We start from the raw sequence: 18,400 nt of genomic DNA on the forward strand, positions 1-18,400 counted from the left end.
CTGCAGCGGTTCTCAAGAGGACAACTTGGGGGATGGGCATTAACATGCCAGCCTCGAAAGCGATGCCCGCATCCCCGGGAATGATTATGTAGAAAGAAACAAATGAGCGAGGATCCCCATGGTGGAATAGCCCTCCACTGTGAAGAAGAAAGAAAGGCTTGGATTTATATAGCGCCTTTCACGACCACCAGATGTCTCAAAGTGTTTTACCCTTTTTTTGGTTCAAAAATTATACTTTGTTCATGTAAAAATGTCCACAATACATTGGAAAATAGTTCAGTATATTTGGATGCAGTCAGCAATTCCATACAATACACTTCCGCACATTTCATTTCAAGGTACAGTTTAGTACAATCCGCAAATCACGTTACATGTAGCACTGTACAAATAAGGGTGGTACATGGATACATTTCAATACCGATCACCAGTCACGTTACATGTAGCACTATGCAGATGAAAGCAGTGCACGGAACGGGTGAGGATACATTTACATTTCTTTACAGGTTACTAAACAGTGCAGAGACTTTCGTTATACATGGCACAACACAGGTGTGTTTCAGTACATGGTGCTCTATGTATACAAGCAGATTAACAAGTACAGCCCGAGGGGGGTCTGATTCCATCCCCTGGGTTTACTGTGGCGGAAGGGCCTTAAACTGAGACTCTTCCCCACCGTGCCTTTGGGGCGATTGCACCAATCTTTACTGCGTCCCTCAGCACGTAATCCTGGATCTTGGATTGCGCCAGTCTGCAACACGCAGACGTGGACATCTCCTTGCTCTGGAAGACCAGCACGTTTCGGCAAGACCAAAGAGCGTCTTTGACCGAGTTGATGGCCCTCCAGCAGCAGGTGATGTCTGTCTCGGTGTGTGTCCCTGGGAACAGCCCGTAGAGCACAGAGTCCTGTGTTACGGAGCTGCTCGGGATGAACCTCGACAGCAACCACTGCATCTCCATCCAGACCTGCCTTGCAAAGGGGCAATCCCAAAGGAGATGGATGACAGTCTCATCCGCACCACAACCAACTCGGGGGCAGAGTGCCGTGTCTCTGAAACCCCGGCTAAGCATGAAGGATCTGACGAGTAGGGCCCTCCTCACCACCAACCAAGCCACGTCTTGGTGCTTGTGTGAAAGCTCTGGTGATGAGACGTTCTGCCAAACGAGTTCGACAGTCTGCTCGGGGAACCACCCGACAGGGTCCACCCTCTCCTTCTTCCATGGGGCGTCCAGGAGCTTGCATGTCGACCACTGCTTTATGGCCTTGTACTTTTGGAGTGTAGTCACTGTTGTAATGTCGGAAACGCGGCAGCCAATTTGTGCACAGCAAGCTCCAACACACAGCAATGTGATAGTGACCAGATAATCTGTTTTTTTGTTATGTTGATTGAGGGATAAATATTAGCTAAGGACACCTGTGATAACGCTCCCTGCTCTTCTTCAAAATAGTGCCATGGGATCTTTTACATCCACCTGAAGGGCAGACTTGAGGTTTAACATCTCATTGGAAAGACGGCACCTCTGACAGTGTGGCGCTCCCTCAGTACTGCCCCTCCGACAGTGCGGTGCTCCCTCAGTACTGCCCCTCCGAAAGTGCGGCACTCCCTCAGTACTGCCCCTCCAACAGTGCAGCACTCCTTCAGTACTGCCCCTCCGACAGTGCAGCGCTCCCTCAGTACTGCCCCTCCGACAGTGCGGCGCTCCTTCAGTACTGCCCCTCCGACAGTGCGACGCTCCCTCAGTACTGCCCCTCCGACAGTGCGGCGCTCCCTCAGTACTGCCCCTCCGACAGTGCGGCACTCCCTCAGTACTGCCCCTCCAACAATACTACACTGGGAGTATCAGCCTAGATTTATGTGCTCAAGTCTCTGAAGTGGGGACTTGAACCCGCAACCTGCTGACTCAGAGGCGGGAGTGCTGCCCACTCAGCCACTAGAATGGCCATTAGAGGAGGCAGGAGTGTGTGTGGGGGGGGGGGGGGGGGGGAGAGGAGGAAACTGAGAGACAGTATAAGAAATCCCAACTTGTGGGAGTCGGTCCAGTTGAATGCAATGATGCTAGCACGATTGTATGTATGCAATCTCTGACGCCATCACTGCAGTGTTATCACTGAATAATTTTCAGTCAGTATCAGGACAATATAACGACTGTATTATGTATATATATATATATAGATTGCTGTCTTGATCTTGGCAGGTATTTTAAAAGAATTCAATCAATTTGGGAGCTGGAAGAGAAATTCAACTGATTTTTATTTTGCTAAGTCTGACTTGATGTCGCCAGAATGCGACGGTGCAATCACACATTCAAAAAAAAGATAACTATATTTAGTTTTAGAAAAAAAAAATCCTTGTCTGTATTGCAAGTGCGGTATATGTGTGCGCTCCCGAATAATTGCAGGGATTGTGTGGAGACAGTCGGTGTCACTGTAGGACATAAACTCAAGACTCACAGCTTCACTCAATTCCCAAAGTCTGCAAACGCAGCCAGGATTATTCCTCTCTCTCTGGCTCTTTGCATTTTTCTCTCTCTCTTTCTTTTGCAGCTGATAACTTATGGTTATTTGGTCTCTGTATTTTAGCAGTGTATGTGTTTCTGTGTGTTTTTTTTTGTAAATGCAAATAAGCGCACACTGCCACCAAAACTAGCCCTCGGGTGCGAAAATAACAGGTTGAGAAGGATTTATTTTCGAATTGAACAGCAACAGCGAAAACATGTTTTGTGTGTCGTCTCTCCAAATGGACAGTAAGCAACCTTTCTCGCCCAGGTTCGCCCCAGAGCAAGACTGCTCCTGCAAACTACTGCTGCCAATTTTGACCGTTTAGAAAAAGCCTTCAATGCTCAGGTAAGATACCGTGTTCAGGGGGGGGGGGAAACGAAGGGTGGTATCGGCCGCGATGGACAGATTAGAGGGACAGAAAATCGATTGTAAAACTTTTAGATGGCAAGGTGTTGCTGGTGGCGATGAATCCCCGCGTGAAATTGCCTCGTGAAACTGAACTCCCCCTCTTAGTGTGTTGTGTGTGTGTGGTTTGTGGGACCACAAATACAGAGGGTTAAAACCCCTAAAATGTAATTTCACCACCGTTTAATTTGCATTGTTGAACCTCCTTGCAAGTTCCCATTCAGAGGCAACGCGGAGCTGATAATTAGAGCCTTGCATATTTTTGCCAATTAAACCCATCTCCTGATCCTTGCAAAGCAACGTCCTCTCACACTGCCCTGCAAATGATGTATTTGTGGTTTAGAGTGACCTGCGTTTGCAGGAACTCATCAGTTGAGATTGCAAAACACACACACATCTTGAAAGAGAGAAAGAGCTGAATTCAGGCTTATTTTGCACAATTGCTAAACGGGAGGAAATAATTATTTCTGGAGTTACTGTCTCTGAAGTGACGTTTATGTTAAACTATGAATCACCAACATCCTAAAACCAAACCATTATATAACTGCATTCATTCTTGTGTCATTTAGCACAGAGCCCTGCAAAATCATTAGAAACAGAGAGATTTCATTTTCAGTGCATTTTTTATTATGTGAAACTTGACACAACGTTTCAATTCTATGTTAATGAGGCTAATTTAATCAAATTGTTTATGTTATGTGATATTGGGGGAGCGTACGGGGGTGATCGTATTAATGGAATTAATACAATTAACTCCAACAATTGAGCAGTCATGTTATCAGGTGTGTGTGTGTGTGTGTGTGTGTGTCTACAGCTAATATACAGGCGCTGGAATAGGTTTAAAGTGATAGTCACCAGCAGCCTATTGTGATTCCCAGCCACTCAAATCTTTGCAATCTTTTTCTGATGCGTTTATATCACTTAACAAAATCCTGCTTTCTCCACAGTGAGAGTGGGACAGAGGGGTCTGTTATTTCGCCCTGTGAAATGGTTCTTTTGCACAATTTCCACCCCCTCCCTCGAGCTTCAATGCAGACTGCACGTCGCAATTTTGTGGAGAGTGATGGGTGCGTGGGACCTCGCTGAGGTGCGTAGAGTGTTAACGGGAAATGGGAACGGATAATCCCGAGCCGGTGTTTCGAGGTGAAAAGCCACGACTGCAGGACAGGAGAGAGAGAAACTGGGAAGAGGCAAGTTAGGGGCGATGGGTTGGCACACGGTGATCAGAATCTGGAATGGCCTCTGGGTGTGGAAGGAGTGAGCAAATAAACTGGAACCATAACAGGCGGCGAGGCACCGTGGTGGGAAGGATAGTGTGAGGGTAACGAGATGGGCTGAAGGGCCTCCCTTATCTTCCTGAGAACTGAGCCCCTTTGTGGATTGGATTTTTTAGCATTTAAAAAAAAATAATTATAGCGCCTTTCACAACCACCGGACGTCTCAAAGCGCTTTACAGCCAATGAAGTACTTTTGGAGTGTAGTCACTGTTGTAATGTGGGACGCGGCAGTCAATTTGTGCACAGCAAGCTCCCACACACAGCAATGTGATAATGACCAGATAATCTTTTTTTGTAATGTTGGTTGAGGGATAAATATTGGCCCCAGGTCATAACTCCCCTGCTCTTCGATGAAATAGTGTCATGTGATCTTTTGCATCCATTTGAGAGCAGACCGGGCCTCGGTTTAACGTCTCATCTGAAAGACGGCACCTCCGCCAGTGCGACACTCCCTCAGCACCGCCAGTGCGGCGCTCCCTCAGCAGCACCCCTCCGCCAGCGCGGCGCTCCCTCAGCAGCACCACTCCGCCAGTGCGGCGCTCCCTCAGCAGCGCCCCTCCGCCAGCGCGGCGCTCCCTCAGCAGCACCCCTCCGCCAGCGCGGCGCTCCCTCAGCACAGCCCCTCCGCCAGCGCGGCGCTCCCTCAGCACAGCCCCTCCGCCAGCGCGGCGCTCCCTCAGCACTGCCCCTCCGGCAGTGCGGCGCTCCCTCGGCACTGCCCCTCCGCCAGTGCGGCGCTCCCTCGGCACTGCCCCTCCGCCAGTGCGGCGCTCCCTCGGCACTGCCCCTCCGCCAGTGCGGCGCTCCCTCGGCACTGCCCCTCCGCCAGTGCGGCGCTCCCTCGGCACTGCCCCTCCGCCAGTGCGGCGCTCCCTCGGCACTGCCCCTCCGCCAGTGCGGCGCTCCCTCGGCACTGCCCCTCCGCCAGCGCGGCGCTCCCTCAGTACTACACTGGTGTGTCAGCCTAAATTTTTGTGCTTAAGTCTCTTGAGTGGGCACTTTGAACCCACAACCTACTGGCTCCAAGGCAAGAGTGCTGCCCACTGAGCCACAGCTGACACTAGATGCGGACAATTTTAAATGTACTGGACCAGATGTGCTGAATGGAAACACGACTGAATGTAGGTGTGTGACTCTCAGTCTGGTGAATTACTGATCCTGATAACAGACTTGTACTCTGGTCGATATTTATTTTATTTAATAATTCATTAAAAATAAAATCTGAGTTGAATATTGTTCTCAGTGGTTGGAGCAATAGTTTAACTATTTAGGGATGGTACGTGGGTAAGTGGTTATGACTCTGGAAACCTCGCCTCTTCTCTCATCCACCGGTGACGCAATATTTTGAGCCACAATTGATGAGAAATGTATCCCCGGGTGCTTTGTGATCTCGGCAGGCCCCTGTTCAGTTCACACAGGTATATCTTTGCACCTTTCCCCCGTGACAGGGTCTGGTCCCAGCACTCGAGACCCGCGGTGCAAACAGTACCCCTGTTGCGAGTTGCCTCTTCAGTCCTCTGTGAGCAGGTTGGGTCGAAAGGTTTCCACCTTCTTCGACAACCCTGTCCCACCACTGTCACGCGCCAACCCTCTTCTCGATCTTCCTCGCTGCAATGCTCCATCTCGCGCTCAACAAGCTCCCCGCTGGAGTGGAACTAAACTATGGAACCGGCGGGAACTTGTTCAACATCCATCACCTCCAGGCCAGATCCAAGGCCGTCCCATCCTCGGTCGTCGAGCTACAGTAAGCAGACGACGCTTGCGTCTGCGCACATTCAGAGGCTGAACTCCAAGCCATCGGCAACATCTTCACCGAGGCGTACGAAAGCATGGGCCTTTCACTAAACATCCGTAAGACAAAGGTCTTCCACCAAACTGTCCCCTCGTCACCGTCAACTCTCTCATCATCACTATTACCTCCAATTCTCAAAGCAGTGTTTCCTTCTATTAATTTATTTTTCTTTTTCCCATTTTCTGCACCTTTCTTCAGGATATCAGGGAAGTGGGGGGGGTTTCCAACTTTCCCCACTGCTCTCGATTGCCAGACATTGAGTTTACAGCCATTCAGCCCAGCCAGTCCATGCCGGCGTTTACGCTCCACTCGAGCCTCCTCCCGTCTTTCCTCATCTTACTCCGCTCGGCGTAACCCTCTGTTCCCCTCACCCTCATGTGTTTATCTACATTCCCTTAAATGTATCGATACTATTTGTTGTCAGCTGTGGCTCAGTGGGCAGCTCTCGCCTACTGAGTCAGAAGGTTGTGGGTTCAAGTCCCACTCCAGAAACTTGAGCACAAAAATCTAGGCTGACACTCCCAGTGCAGTACTGAGGGAGCGCCGCACTGTCGGAGGGGCAGTACTGAGGGAGCGCTGCACTATTGGAGGGTCAGTACTGAGGGAGTGCCGCACTGTCGGAGGGGCAGTACTGAGGGAGCGCCGCACTGTCGGAGGGGCAGTACTGAGGGAGCGCTACACTGTCGGAGGGGCAGTACTGAGGGAGCGCTGCACTATTGGAGGGTCAGTACTGAGGGAGTGCCGCACTGTCGGAGGGTCAGTACTGAGGGAGCGCTGCACTGTCGGAGGGTCAGTACTGAGGGAGCGCTGCACTGTCGGAGGGTCAGTACTGAGGGAGTGCTGCACTGTCGGAGGGGCAGTACTGAGGGAGCGCTGCACTGTCGGAGGGGCAGTACTGAGGGAGCGCTGCACTGTCGGAGGGTCAGTACTGAGGGAGCGCTGCACTGTTGGAGGGTCAGTACTGAGGGAGTGCTGCACTGTCAGAGGTGCCATCTTTTGGATGAGATGTTAAACCGAGGCCCCATCTGCCCCCTCAGGTGGGTGTAAAAGACCCCATGACACTATTTCGAAGAAGAATGAGGAAGTTATCCCCAGTGTCCTGGGGCCAATAATTATATCTCCATCAACATCAGTAAAACAGATTATCTGGTCATTGTCACATTGCTGTTTGTGGGAGCTTGCTGTGCACAAATTGGCTGCCGCGTTTCCCACATTACAACAGTGACTACACTCCAAAAAGTATTTCATTGGCTGTGAAGCCCTTTTGACGTCCTGAGGTTGTGAAAGGCGCTATATAAATGCAAATCTTTCTTTAACCACTCCCTGTGGTAGAGAGTACCGCTCTCTGGGTAAAGATGTTTCTTCCGAATTCCCCATTGGATTTCTCGGCGACTATGTCATGTCAACAGGTTTCGGTTTTGCCGGCATCACAACTGCGGCAGTTCCTGGCTGCCCACCGCGGTACTGGCTGCCCACCGCGGTACTGGCTGCCCACGGAGCTCCTGTCTGCCAGCTCCACCACGGCACAGGTTGTGAAAGATGTGGCTCCAGCAGATAAAGCACTCCAAGCACAGCTGCTGCTATTTCCGTGTTGCTGCTTGTACTGCTGGCTGTGTCGGTCTTGTAATTGCTGTGTGATTACCACAGTCGCTCAGGAGGTGCGAGCTAATATTCAAGAACACAAGAAATAGGAGCAGGAGTCGGCCATTCGGCCCCTCGAGCCTGCTCCGCCATTCAATACGATCATGGCTGATCCGATCATGGACTCAGCTCCACTTCCCTGCCCACTCCCCATAACCCTTCACTCCCTTATCGCTCAAAAATCTGTCTTATCTCTGCCTTAAATATATTCAATGACCCAGCCCACAGCTCTCTGGGACAGAGAATTCCAAAGATTCGCGACCCTCTGAGTGAAGAAATTCCTCTTCGTCTCTGTTTTAAATGGGCGACCCCTTATTCTGAAACTATGCCCCCTAGTTCTAGATTCCCCCACGAGGGGAAACATCCTCTCTGCATCTACCCTGTCCAGCCCCCTCAGAATCTTATACATTTCAATAAGATCATCTCTCATTCTTCTAAACTCCAATGTGTATAGACCCAACCTACCTTTTATAAGTCAACTCCCTCATCTCCGGAACCAACCTAGTGAACCTTCTCTGAACTGCCTCCAATGCAAGTCTTCTTCTTAAGCAGTCCCGCGGAGTCGAGGATGACTAAAGTGAGTTCTAAGGTGCCTGATCAGACCAATGCGGGCCAGGTCCCGAACTTCATTTTAAAGGGTGGAAGATGCCTGTGCGTGAATTCTTTTAACGAGGGGTGGCCGTTGCACACCAGCCACCACACAGACTTGACGGAGCAAGGTCTTGGTCCAGTGGCAAGGGTTAACCGAGACGACTGGAGACCTGCTCTGCTGCATGGACCTAGTGCGCACACACATTCCTATGACCCCCCTCCCTCTCTCCCTGTTTGTCAGCGTGTGTATTTGTCCATAGAATACTGACACTGTATCCTGGGCCCCCCCACTCATGCTTTGGTGGTTGGTTACAACATGTATAGTGGCCTCGAGTCCCAACCTCACTGCTATCCTGACCCGCAATCAGCGAACTCAACATAGACCAGGTATTGCACCTCTGACCTTCCTAGTCCGCATGGTCCAGCATCGACCAACTCGGCCATCAGGGAACGCTATATTTAACCCATGAAAACATTCTGACCTTCATTCACTCACAAACATCATTGCAAGTTGGCCCCATTTACTAGTGCCCCTCTCCAATCCCTCCATTTACTGGTGCCCCTCCCCTATTCCTCCATTTATTGGTGCCCCTCCCCTATCCCCCATTTACTAGTGCCCCTCTCCTATCCCCCCATTTACTAGTGCCCCTCTCCTATTCCTCCATTTACTGGTGCCCCTCCCCATTCCTCCATTTACTAGTGCCCCTCCCCTATCCCTCCATTTACTAGTGCCCCTCCCCTATCCCCCCATTTACTAGTGCCCCTCTCCTATCCCCCCATTTACTAGTGCCCCTCCCCTATCCCCCCATTTACTAGTGCCCCTCCCCTATCCCCCCATTTACTAGTGCCCCTCTCCTATCCCCCCATTTACTAGTGCCCCTCCCCTATTCCTCCATTTACTGGTGCCCCTCCCCATTCCCCCATTTACTAGTGCCCCTCCCCCATTCCTCCATTTACTAGTGCCCCTCCCCTATTCCTCCATTTACTGGTGCCCCTCCCCTATCCCTCCATTTACTAGTGCCCCTCCCCTATCCCCCCATTTACTAGTGCCCCTCTCCTATCCCCCCATTTACTAGTGCCCCTCCCCTATTCCTCCATTTACTGGTGCCCCTCCCCATTCCCCCATTTACTAGTGCCCCTCCCCTATCCCCCATTTACTAGTGCCCCTCTCCTATTCCTCCATTTACTGGTACCCTCCCCTGTTCCTCCATTTACTGGTGCCCCTCCCCTATCCCCCCATTTACTAGTGCCCCTCCCCTATCCCCCCATTTACTAGTGCCCCTCTCCTATCCCCCCATTTACTAGTGCCCCTCTCCTATCCCCCCATTTACTAGTGCCCCTCCCCTATCCCCCCATTTACTGGTGCCCCTCCCCTATCCCCCATTTACTGGTGCCCCTCTCCTATCCCCCCATTTACTAGTGCCCCTCTCCTATCCCCCCATTTACTAGTGCCCCTCCCCTATTCCTCCATTTACTGGTGCCCCTCCCCATTCCCCCATTTACTGGTGCCCCTCCCCATTCCCCCATTTACTAGTGCCCCTCCCCTATCCCCCCATTTACTAGTGCCCCTCCCCTGTTCCTCCATTTACTGGTGCCCCTCCCCATTCCCCCATTTACTGGTGCCCCTCCCCATTCCCCCATTTACTAGTGCCCCTCCCCTATCCCCCCATTTACTAGTGCCCCTCTCCTATCCCCCCATTTACTAGTGCCCCTCTCCTATTCCTCCATTTACTGGTGCCCTCCCCTGTTCCTCCATTTACTGGTGCCCCTCCCCTATTCCTCCATTTACTGATGTCCCTCCCCTATTCTCCATTTACTGGTGCCCCTCCCTCCTTGCCATACAGCATCTTGCATCAGCTATCAACATCTATACCATGGCACCTAAAGTAAAAAGATAAATCGTCATTGCACACCCCACAGTGGCAGGACCCTGGGAACATATTGCCCAACCTGTCATTTTCCTTAGGAGAGGTATAGCCTTTCTTAAATACGGAGACCAAAACTGCCCACAGTACTCCAGGTTTCCCCCCAGTCTGAGCTGGAGACATAGTGGAATAGTTGGTGAGATTTTTCACCGACACTCCGCGAGGTGCAATGCTGATTTGCGTGGCTGTGAGAGGGGACATATCTCCCCAAAATGAATGTTCCCTCACTCCAAATCTTGGAATTGCCCCACATGATGAGTGTGGCGAGCTCGGGAGGTTCAGGTGTTTGGAACTCTGGTTCCTGAAGCCCTCCACCACTAAGGGTTTTCCTCACCTCGTGTCTGGATAACTGGAACACACCATTCACTGATCTTTATCTTAACTCTCTCCACCCGCCTTGGTTCCATAATCCTTTAATACGATAGCCGTAGTGGTTATGGTACTGGGCGGGCCACATTGTTCGCATGCCTGACACAAGGCTCCCAAAGCAAGCGCTCTACTCGGAATTTCTTCACGACAAACGAGCCGCAGGTGGGCAGAGGAAACGTTACAGGAACAGCCTCAAAGCCTCCCTGATAAAGTGCAACATCCCCATCGACACCTGGGAGTCCCTGGGCCCAAAGACCAGTCCGCCCTAAGTGGAGGAAGTGCATCCGGGAGGGCGCTGAGCACCTCGAGTCTCGTCGCCGAGAGCGTGCAGAAACCAAGCGCAGGCAGCGGAAGGAGCGTGCGGCAAACCAGTCCCACCCTCCCCTTCCCTCAACCACTGTCTGTCCCACCTGTGACCGGGACTGTGGCTCTCGTATTGGACTGTACAGCCGCCTAAGGACTCATTTTTAGAGTGGAAGCAAGTCTTCCTCGATTCCGAGGGACTGCCTATGATGTTACTGGTCTAGTGATCCAGAGGCCGGGACTAATTATCTGTCAGACACGAGTTCAAATCCCACCACTGCAGCTGGGGAATTTAAATTCAGTTAATTAAGTTAATTAAATTCAGTTAATTAAATATTTTTTAAAATCTGGAATTAAAAAGCTAGCACCAGTAATGTGGCCATGAAACTACCGGATTGTCATAAAAACCCATCTGGTTCACTGATGTCCCTTTAGGGAAGGAAATCTGCCGTCCTTACCCGGTCTGGCCGATATGTGACTCCAGACCCACAGCAATGTGGTTGTCTCTTAACTGCCCCTCTGAAATGGGCCAGCGAGACACTCAGTTGTACCAAACCACACTACTGTCAGAGCCCTTCACCTCACTGACTGGCTCACCACCACCTTCTCGAGGGCAATAAATGCCGGCCTTGCCAGCGACGCCCACAGCCCATGAATGAATATTTAAAAAAAATACCCTTACCCGAGCAAAAGCTATCTCAGTTTTGACATTTTTAGTCGACCCCCAGTCATAACCACTTTTTTTTGGGGGGGGGGAAAGAGAGTTCCATATTTCCACTCCGCATTGTGTGATGAAGTGAACTCCGGTCTCTGGATCATTAGTCAAGGCCTCTAGACCAGCAACACGGCCACTATCCCACCGTTCCTGTTAGTTATCACTAACGTCGCACAGCATGTATAGGACCTTGGCCAGACCACACTTGGCTTACTGGGTGCAAATGTTCACTGATGACTGCACAGTGTTCAGTTCCATTCGCAACGCCTCAGATAATGGAGCAGTCCGTGCCCGCGTGCAGCAAGACCTGGACTGTTATGTATGTAAACATTGTAACTGTGTAAGACTTGCCACCAGAGGGCGCAACTGTTGGAGGCCCAAGAGTCACCTGCACACCTCGTGCAAGGGAGTATAAAAGATTGTCTGCCATGCTGCTTAGGCACTCTGGAGTTGTATTAAAGGGACTAAGGTCACATCAGTTTTGGCTCACAGTACTCAGCCTTGTGGAGTTCTTCTACACCAAACATGGACGACATTCAGGCTTGGGCAAGTAGCAAGTAACATTCGCGCCACACAAGTGCCAGGCAATGACTATCTCCAACAAGCGAATGTTTGACATTCGCCTGTTTGACATTCAACGGCATTACCATGGCCGAATCCCCCACCTTCCACATCCTGGGGGGGTCACCATTAACTGGACCAACCACATAAATACTGTGGCCACAAGAGCGGGTCAGAGGCTGGGTATTCTGCGGCGAGTGTCTCGCCTCCTGACTCCCCAAAGCCTTCCCACCATCTACACGGCACAAGTCAGGAGTGTGATGGAACACTCTCCACTTGCCTGGATGAGTTGCAGCTCCAACAACACTCAAGAAGCTCGTCACCATCCAGGACAAAGCAGCCCGCTTGATCGACACGCTACCCACCACCTTCAACACTCACTCCCTCCACCACCGGCGCACCGTGGCTGCAGTGTGCACCGTCTACAAGATGCACTGCAGCAACTCGCCAAGGCTTCTTCGGCAGCACCTCCCAAACCCGCGACCTCTACCACCTAGAAGGACAAGGGCAGCAGGCGCATGGGAACACCACCACCTCCACATTCCCCTCCGAGTCACACACCATCCTGACTGGGAAATATATCGGCCGTTCCTTCATCGTCGCTGGGTCACAATCCTGGAACTCCCTCCCTAACAGCACTGTGGGAGCACCTTCACCACACGGACTGCAGCGGTTCAAGAAGGCGGCTCACCACCACCTTCTCAAGGGGCCATTAGGGATGGGCAATTGCCAGCGATGCCCACATCCCAGGAACGAATAAAAAAATTCATTGTTCCAATGCACTGTATAATCTCTCCTCCCATGTTGTATTTATTCTCTGTTTTGACCGGATTTCTCCCCTCCCCTTTAACCGTGCTCTCATCATCTTTCTTTCTCTCCTTGCAGAATTTCCTCATGCTTGCCAATATGGCCAAGGACGTGTCTCCTCATTGGAACAGAGGGCCACAACCATCTACGGCTGGGTTATTACACTCCGACACGGAGGACACGGGGATTACGGAGAACAGCGCACAGTCGGGCAAGGAGATCCCAGCCGACGAACTCTCTCTGGAGCCGGATGACGAGTTGCCCTACCCAGAGCTGGCTCCTGTTGTCTTCTTCTGGTTCAAGCAGACCACCCGCCCTCGATGCTGGTGCATTAAGGTAGTGTGTAATCCATATCCTTTACTAGTGAGCCCGGACACAGTGACGCGATTCAACGTTGTGGCCCCTCCCCCACGGGTCCACTTCACGCAAGGAGACAGTTTAGACGCTCGCTTGAAAATGTCGACTTATCTACGTATCAACCGTCATGGGGGTTGGCGACGTTTGAAACATTGATTGAAAGTGAGGAACTGTAAAAGTCGGATGGCCAGGTGGTGAAGGGTAGAACTGTAGAGCCGAGGGCGGGATTTTCGGCTTTTGATGATTTTGGGGCGGTAATGGCGGCGGGGGCAGTAACGTTTGCACCCGGGAACAGTCAGCAATATTCACCAGCTGGGCCCTAAGTGTGGGGCGGAGCACTAAGGGAGGCGTAGTACACCTCTCTCAGGGCGCGAGGCCAGCCGAGTACGGGGAAATCCCGAGCTAAACAGCCGGCTTCGGAGCGCTCCGAGAGAGGCCTCGGGGGGAGAAAAAACACCAGCCCACGCCGCCACAACTTAAATCGCGAAGAAAATAAAAAGCAAAGCCAATCACACTTACCCGAGGTGGACATGACTGACCTCATTGCGGCCGCTGCAGCTCGGACCGCCCGTTTCCCCATCCGGTCCCAGCAGGGGGCGTTACAGCTCAGATCGCCTGTTTCCCCATCCGGTCCCAGCAGGGGGCGTTACAGCTCAGATCGCCTGTTTCCCCATCCGGTCCCAGCAGGGGGCGTTACAGCTCAGATCGCCTGTTTCCCCATCCGGTCCCAGCAGGGGGCGTTACAGCTCGGACCGCCTGTTTCCCCATCCAGTTCCAGCAGGGGGCATTACAGCTCGCACCGCCCGTTTCCCCATCTGGTCCCAGCAGGGGGCGCCGTGGGGCACTATGGGTCGGGCGGGAGCCAAAATCGAGCCGGTGTCGCGACCAGGGGGCGTTACACACCGGCTCGCCTCTCCCGGGCGGTAATGCTCCGCGCCCCGTCCAAACCGACCCCGAAAACCCCGGCTGGGAGCTGGCCGCCCGCCCGGAGGAGCTCACCGCCGCCATTGTCGCTCGTCCGGGGCGCTAACAGGGGTGGACAGCACCTTAAAATCCGGCCCTAGTGCCGCCGAGCCTTAGCTTACGCACTGTACACTTCCTAGATATGCTTGCAATCCTTCCCCAGCCTGCGCCCATGTGTGTGTGTGTGTGTATATGTGTATTGAGCACTGTTCCCTGTGAGCCTTGTGACCGCACAGCGCTCCAGGGACCTCGTACAGTTGGCTTGTCAGGGAGGTGAAACGCGCATGCGCAGAATTGTGAATGGCCCTTGCGGCCTCGAAACTCCAGGGAACTCTGTGCGTGAGAGCAAGAAGGTCCCCGTCTAACCCCCACCACCCGAGTACCATTAATACCCAATTGTTGTACGCCACTTGAATATAATTAGCAGGAACTGTGTGGGTGAGGTTCCAGGCTAACGTATGCACCGACTGTCACTGAGCCGGAGAGGGGCCTGGCCGAGGTTGGCAAGACCAGGGGGTCAAAACGGTCCCTCAGACCAGAAGGTGAGCACACTCACCGATTCCTTAGGTCTGTGTCCGCCCCCATCCACGGGGCGAAGATTGGACCCATATTCACCTGTTTATCTGCGGTCGGGGCGGTGTTGAGGGGCGGAAGTGGCGGTGGGTCGGAGTTCTGGGTCATCAGCGCCGTGCTGACGTGTCACAACGTCCCGCCCCCTCCAGTTAAAGGGGCAGGCCGCTGCGAGCTCTGCATGGGGTTTAGTTGCGCCCTCTGGGGAGGGGTTTTGGCCGGGCCAGCAGTGGGGTGACGAGCTGCCTGTTGGCGGCTGGGCCGAACCCATGGCCACCATTGTCGGGCCGGCCTGGCAGTTGGACGGCAATTAAAATAAGATGGCGTCCGCGGCAACGCGCCCTCCCCTTTCAACGCCGCCCAGGCACACACACACACACACACACACACACACACACACACACACACACACACACACACACCTCCCCGCTGGGGATTGCTGTCGGTGACACCAACCGGCGGCCAATCCGCTCCCGCGGGCCAATGTCCCGCGAGAGGTCGCCGCCGGCAGGTGCCCGACAGATGGCAACACGGGCGGCGAGGAAATCCATTCCCCCTGCTCCCGGCCCGGCAGGCAATAGGGCAAGAGTCGGACCCCCGGTCGGTGAGGCTGGTCCGCTTGAGCTTGAGGTGGGGGGAAATTTCGGCCCCTAGAAGTAAGGGGGTAGGTGACACCGAGTTTGGGTTTGAAGTGCTTCTCGATGGCTGGAGGCAGGGAAGGAGCTGTGAGGAGACCCTCCCTTTGGGGCCCCGGGGAAAGAAGGGATTCAAATCAAAGATAAGCCAGCACAGTGAGAGTGTGCAAGAGCGGGCGCATGTCGAGCTGTGATTTGGGGCCTAGAGGCAGCAGAAAGATTGAGAAGAGAAAAGCACTGACCAGCAGTGTCATTGAAACATTGAAAGCAGAGTTCCACATTGTGAGGCCGGTTGGGGCGAGTGGGACTGCCGATTTAGATAACCTGTTGAACCCTTCTTAGGTAATGCATTTGGGGAGGGCTAACCAGGCAAGGGAATACACATTAGATGGTAGGACACTGAGAAGTGCAGAGGAACAGAGTGACCCTGAAGGTGGCAGGCCAGGTTAGGCGGCTAAGAAGGCGTAAGGAATACTTGCCTTTATTAGTCGAGGCATCGTACACAAGAGCAGGGAGGTTATGCTTGAACTGTATAAAACACTGGTTAGGCCACAGCTGGAGTACTGCGTGCAGTTCCGGTCACCACATTACAGGAAAGATGTGATTGCACTAGAGAGGGCGCAGAGGGGATTTACGAGGACTGGGGAATTTTAGCGATGAGGAAAGATTGGATGGGCTGGGGTTGTTTTCTTTGGAACAGAGGGGGCTGAGGGGAGACCTTATTGAGGTGTATAAAATTATGAGGGGCCTGGATAGGACGGACCTATTTCCCTTCGCAGAGGGGTCAATAACCAGGGGACATAGATTTAAAGTAATTGGGGGGAGGTTTAGAGGGGATTTGAGGGGAAATTTCTTCACCCAGAGGGTGGTGGGAGTCTGGAACTCACTGCCTGAAAGGGTGGTAGAGGCAGAAACCCTCACCACATTTAAAAAGTACCTGGATGTGCACCTGAAGTGCCGTAACCTACAGGGCTACGGACCCAGAGCTGGAAAGTGGGATTAGGCCGGGTAGCTCTTTGTCGGCCGGCACGGACACGATGGCTGAATGGTCTCCTTCCATGCTGTAAATTTCTATGAATCTTTGTAATAGAGCTCCCTTGGAGAAAAATTCTCCGCAGGCTCAGCCTAGAACGAGTCAAAGTTCGACACCAAGTTTGGAAATTTCTGTTTGAGTGTGAAGGTATCCTCTTCGAAACAGAAAACCAGTGGTTAAGTTTGATTTGTGAATATGGCAAAATACGCCTATATCTTTTTGTTGTGTATAACCATGCAAGTCATCTATGATGATTATTTAGTTAATATTACTACTTCTTTAAGGAGGGAAAAGTGCAATAGTGCTCCACCTAGTGGATTGCTGTGGTAATGCAACTGCTTGTGTAAATACAATAAAGGGTCATGTGACAAAGTCACATGACAGGTTTTCTGTATTGGAGCAATCCTGTGGAGTGTGTGTGTTAGTGGTGTAAGAATATATCACATCTATAATTCTAGGAAAGCCTCTAAAATCTGGGAGCATAATTCATAGAAACATAGAAACATAGAAAATAGGTGCAGGAGTAGGCCATGCAGCCCTTCGAGCCTGCACCGCCATTCAATGAGTTCATGGCTGATCATGCAACTTCAGTACCCCATTCCTGCTTTCTCTCCATACCCCCTGATCCCTGTAACTCCCTTTTGAATATATCAAACGAACTGGCCTCAACAACTTTCTGTGGTAGGGAATTCCACAGGTTCACCACTCTCTGGGTGAAGAAGTTTCTCCTCATCTCGGTCCTAAAGCTTACCCCTTATCCTTAGACTGTGACCCCTGGTTCTGGACATCATCGGGAACATTCTTCCTGCATTTAATCTGTCCAATCCCGTCAGAATTTTATATGTTTCTATGAGATCTCCTCTCATTCTTCAAAATTCCATTGAATATAAGCCTAGTCGATCCAGTCTCTCCTCATATATCAGTCCAGCCATCCCGGGCATCAGTTTGGTGAACCTTTGTTGTACTCCCTTAATAGCAAGAATTCTTTCCTCAGATTAGGAGACCAAAACTGTACAAAATATTCCAGGCGAGGCCTCACCAAGGCCCTGTACACCTGCAGTAAGACCTCTCTGCTCCTATACTCAAATCCTCTCGCCATGAAGGCCAACATGCCATTTGCCTTCTTCACCGCCTGCTGTACCTGCATGCTAACTTTCAATGACTGATGTACCATGACACCCAGGTCTCGTTGCACCTCCCCTTTTACTAATCTGTCACCATTCAGATAATAATCTGCCTTCCAGTTTTTGCCACCAAAGTGGATAACCTCACATTTATCCACATTATACTGCCATGTATTTGCCCACTCACCTAACCTGTCCAAGTCACCCTGCAGCCTCTTAGCATTCTCCTCACAGCTCACACTGCCACCCAGCTTAGTGTAATTTCCAAACTTGGAGATATTACATTCAATTCCTTCGTCTAAATCATTAATGAATATTGTAAAGAGCTGGGGTCCCAGCACTGAACCTTGCCGTACCCCACTAGTCACTGCCTGCCATTCTGAAAAGGACCCGTTTATTCCTACTCTTTGCTTTCTGTCTGCCAACCAGTTCTCTACGTCAATACATTACCCCCAATACTATGTGCTTTAATTTTGCACACTAATCTCTTGTGTGAGACCTTGTCAAAAGCCTTTTGAAAGTCCAAATACACCACATCCACTGGCTCCCCCTTGTCCACTCTACTAGTTACAGCCTTAAAAAATTCTAGAAGATTTGTCAAAGCATGATTTCCCTTTCATAAATCCATGCTGACTTGGACCGATCCTGTCACTGCTTTCCAAGTGTGCTGCTATTATATCTTTAATAATTGATTTCAACATTTTGCCCACCACCGATGTCAGGTTAACCGGTCTATAATTCCCTGTTTTCTCTCTCACTCCTTTTTTAAAAAGTGGGGTTAAATTACCTACCCTCCAATCCATAGGAACTGATCCAGAGTCTATAGAATGTTGGA

The sequence above is a fragment of the Pristiophorus japonicus genome, chromosome 19 (genome assembly GCF_044704955.1).
Source record: "Pristiophorus japonicus isolate sPriJap1 chromosome 19, sPriJap1.hap1, whole genome shotgun sequence".
NCBI lineage: Eukaryota > Metazoa > Chordata > Chondrichthyes > Pristiophoridae > Pristiophorus > Pristiophorus japonicus.